Raw genomic sequence first — 4,681 nt, 5'->3', positions numbered from 1 at the left:
TGCTCACCAATCAAGACACTGAAGAAAAAGGATGATCATGGTGATGACCAGGGAAACTCTGATAAGAGTGTAGGTCAAAGTCAAGGAGAGCAATTGAGCAGGATTCCTTCTCAACAGATAGGTTCTCATCAGAGATTGTCTAAATCTACTCAAAGGAGGGATAAGGAAGGAAAGAAGCCTACAAATCAGGATGTTCCTTTGTTGATCACAAATTCCGATGATCAAGTTCTGACAACTACTTCTGATGTAATGATTCAAGCTGGAAGCCAAGATTTACAGAAGTTTTTGCAGACTCTGAAATTCAAGGGAAAGAAAGCAACATTCTTTTACAAGGATCCCAAAATTTAAACTATTGATGATAAACTGGCCAAAAATCTATTCCATTAGGATAATCCAGGAGTGGATTTAGAGGAATTAAGAGAAGAAGAAGCTAAATTTGCTGCTGAGAAGAGCAAACCAAAGTCAAAAGTTTCTGATGCTAAAAAGCCACCAAGGCAAAAAAAAAGGGGATTGTGATAAAAGAAATATTTTCCACAGAGATTCCTAGATCAAGGACTAGTCTCAAACTACTACTGATCCCAAAGACAAGGGAAAAGGAAAATTTGGGGAGACAGTCAAGAAGCAGAAAATGAAGATTCCTCAAATTCTGATGGATCCTGTGTGCAAGATGGTTCAAGTCTTTGATGATACTGCTGAAGAAGATGAAACAGTTAAAACTCTGAAGAGAAAGAGGATGATAGAAGAATTTAAGACAACCTCTAACATAGCTCAAGTTGTTCAGAGTGAAGATATTTCAGAACAGCAAGCTACAAATGAAACTGCAAATCTTGAAAAATTCATCAAGACATCAACCTCTGACACTGTTCAAGTTAACATATACAGCTTAACTTGATCAGAAAAAGAAGCTGCTATGGAACAAAGCTACTCCAGAGGAACCTAAGACCAATCTAATGTTGAATTAAAATATAACATTTGGGTTAAAAGCCAAGCAAGCTAGAGACAAGTCTGGATTAGGTTCTGACAAAGAAAAGATACAAACAGGAGTAGAAGTTACTCTCAGAGATCCTTTCATTTTGATAGACAAACCATATGAAGAAATCAAACAAAAGCACCTTGACAAAGTGCTGTTTGCTCAAATTGTCATGGATACTCATGATAAATCAGAAGTTAAAGAAAAATTGATCCCGTTTCTCAATGATGGCAGAACTTACAGATTAGCAGATTCTGATGTGCTAAAGAAGTCTGTCAAAGAGCTTCAACATATTCACTACCTTCTGGAAGTAAAATCTGATATTACAAGAAGATGGTCAGATTACATTTTGAAGGCTATAAGAGATCTTTTCAGAATCTCTGGTGCAAAAGCTTCTGAATACATTCCAAAAATCACTGAGGATGATGGAAGAGAAGTTTCTATGAGGAAGAATTCTGCTAAGGTAGAAGTAATTTTGAAAGGAAGATGCTTATGCTACAATGAAGACTCTTCAAATCCCAGAGTTATCAAACTTGGAGATGGACTTGAAAGAACATCAATTCCTGCACTCAGAGCAGCCATTTATCAGATTGGTGATAATGAAGATGAAGAACTGATGCAAGTCAAAGCACAGTTAGTTAAAGTTCTGAGAAATGCTGAGGACAAGCTGGTAATAGACTTTACAAGGAATCACTTTGGATTCAGATTGATCCAGTGATATTGGTAAATCTACATGTATTGTAAGTTCTATTTAGATATTTAAAATAATATCTCATTGCATTTGTACTTAAATGTTTTTGACATCATCAAATCTATTAACTTGTATATTTTCCATAATTTATAAGTTGGGGGAGATTGTTAGATATATTTGTGATGTCATGTCTAATCTGATTTGTTTAGTTTTAGAACTTATTATCGAATATCAGAACTTAGCTGGAAATCAGAACTTACTGAAGACAGGAAGTTATCAGAACTTAAGGCATCATAACTTATATCAGGACTTAAGTGCGGGTACACTTTTTACAGGAGAGGATCTGGATTAAACAAGTAAAGATATGCATGAAGAATTGGACAGCTATAGGACTGTAGTAGATAATCTCTGATTGATATATTCTAGGAAACAGAATCATTATCATATCAATTGGTAGTTATCTTGTAACTGTGTAGTATATAAACACAGATTAGGGTTTACACTATATGTGTTATCATTCTCGAGAATATTATTCATTGTAACCCTATCAGCTCTTAGTGATATCATACATCACTGAGAGAGCAGATTAAACCTACTATATCAGAGTTTGATATAATGAATAAACTTGTTTTCTGTTACATACTTGTGTTCATTGTCGAATTGATTGTAGATACTATATTCAACCCCCTTCTATAGTATCATTGAGGCCTAATAGATGTATCACCTAAGAAAACATACCTCAAGTGTTCAGGCAAAGGTTTAAGCTCGAGTGTAGGAGTTTCCTCAATAGATGGCTTGAGACGCGCCTCAACATTTTTGAGTTCTGACATTCTAAGAGATTCAAAAGGTATATCCAGCCTTCGCTTCCAATGAGAAGCATTCAAATACTGCAACTGCTCATCACCGTCATCATCTTCACTATCTGAATTCCCCATCAAGCCTTTCGCTAAGGCATTAGACCTTAGCAATTGATCAAGCTCTGAAGTAACCACAGAATCAACCAATTTCACTTTTAAGCACTCCTCATTATCAGTAGGGAATTTTATGACATTGAAAACATTAAAATTCACATCCCGATCCAGTACTCGCATAGTGAGCTCACCCTTCTACACATCAATCAAGGTTCGACCAGTAGCCAAGAATGGTCTTCCCAAGATTATGAGAATCTTTTTATCCTCCTCGAGATCAAGAATTACAAAGTCAGCAGGAAATATGAGTTTGTCCATCTTGACCAAGACATCCTCCACAATGCCTCGTGGATATGTAATAGAATGATCGGCCAACTGCAAGGACATATATGTAGGCTTTAGATCAAGTAAATACAACTTCTTGAAGACAGACAAAGGAATCAGATTGATGCTAGCTCCCAAGTCACATAAACACTTGTGGAACGATAACTTTCCGATGGTGCAAGGAATAATGAAGCTTCCAGGATCTTTAAGCTTCAGAGGCAGCTTCTGTTGCAGCACAACACTGCATTCCTCCGTAAGAGCAACGATCTCTAAGTCATCGAGCTTCACTTTCCTTGAGAGAATACCTTTCATAAACTTTGCATAGCTAGGCATCTGTTCAAGAGCTTCAATGAAAGGTATGTTGATATGAAGTTTCTTGAACACCTCAAGAAACTTAGCAAATTGCTTATCCAACTTTTACTTCTGCAGCCTCTTGAGAAAAGGAGGTGGAGGATAGACCTGTTTCTCCCATGTATTACCCTCAGGAGGAGTGTGTTCCATAGTTTTCTTCCTTGTTTCCACTTTTGCTTCCTTCTGCACATCTTTTTTAGCCACAACTTCATCTTCTGGAACTTGAGATTTTTTAGGGTTCGCAACCTTCCCAGACCTCAATGTAATTGCCTTTACATGTTCTTTTGCTTCCTTCTTGCCTGGAACTTCTGTGTCACTAGGGAGTGTTCCAGGTTGTCGATTCAACAAGGCATTGGCGATCTACCCAATTTGATTCTCCAAGGTCTTAATGGAAACCGCTTGGCTCTTGCACATGAGCCTCCAGCTGAAGTTAGGATGATTGAGGTTGTTGGGATGATAGGTGGCTGGAACTATTGTTGTGCTCTATGAAAGTTGCTCACGAACTGAGCTGATTCACTAGATATAGCATACTGCTCCGTCTCATGCATACCAACACAAAGCTCACAAACAGTTGTGATCTTATTAACTCCATAATTAGCTAAATAATCCACCTTCATCTTTAAAGCCTTAAGCTGAGAAGCTATAGTAGTAGCTTTATCCACCTCTAGAATACCTGCTACCTTGCCTTGAGTTAGTCTCTGAGAAGGGTTCTGGTATTCATTAGCAGCCATTAGTTCAATCAACTCATAAGCTTCATCGTAGCTCTTAGCCCATAAGGCTCCACCTGATGCTGTATCAAGCATGGGTCTGGACTGTGCTCCCAAACCATTATAAAAGCAGTTGATAATCATCCAGTCAGGCATCCCATGATGAGGACACTTCCTAAGCATCTACTTATAACGATCCCAAGCTTCACATAAAGACTCTCCTGATTGCTGCGCAAATTGAGTAAGGGCATTTCTGATTGTTGCTGTCTTTGCCATAGGGAAAAATTTAGTAAGAAACTTTTGAGCAAGATCTTCCCAAGTAGTAATAGAGCCTGGTAGTAGAGAATGCAACCAATACTTAGCTTTATCCCTCAGAAAGAATGGGAAAAGCCTCATCTTAACAACATCTTCAGAAACATTATTGAATTTGAAAGTTTCGCAGATCTCGATGAAATCTCTAATATGCATGTTGGGATCTTCCGTTAGAGAACCCCCAAACTGGACTGAGTTCTGCACCATCTGAATCGTGCTAGCCTTGATTTCAAAAGTGTTAGTCGCGATGGCTAGTCTGACAATGCTAGACTGAATATCATTGACATTCGATTTGAGTTTGAGTTTGAATCCCAGTTCTAGATTGAACCACCACGGCATCAGAGGTCCCTGCTGTTAGGACGAAAACACGCGCTAAAATTACACGCAAGTATACGCGTTCGCAAGTAATATAAAATTC

The 4,681-nt window shown here is 38.0% G+C and overlaps 1 non-coding gene across 1 annotated transcript; it reads left to right on the top strand.

Annotated features, from left to right (window-relative positions):
- The first annotated feature begins 4,105 nt into the window (after nt 1–4,105).
- Nucleotides 4,106–4,212, top strand: LOC141723096 (small nucleolar RNA R71). Its single transcript, XR_012576088.1, has one exon. It is a non-coding gene; the product is annotated as a small nucleolar RNA R71 (small nucleolar RNA).
- Nucleotides 4,213–4,681: the final 469 nt, after the last annotated feature.

This window comes from Apium graveolens, chromosome 4, assembly GCF_009905375.1.
Source record: "Apium graveolens cultivar Ventura chromosome 4, ASM990537v1, whole genome shotgun sequence".
Taxonomy (NCBI): domain Eukaryota; kingdom Viridiplantae; phylum Streptophyta; class Magnoliopsida; order Apiales; family Apiaceae; genus Apium; species Apium graveolens.
Note: the sequence above shows the minus strand (reverse complement) of the source record. Positions and strands in the feature narration are given on the sequence as shown.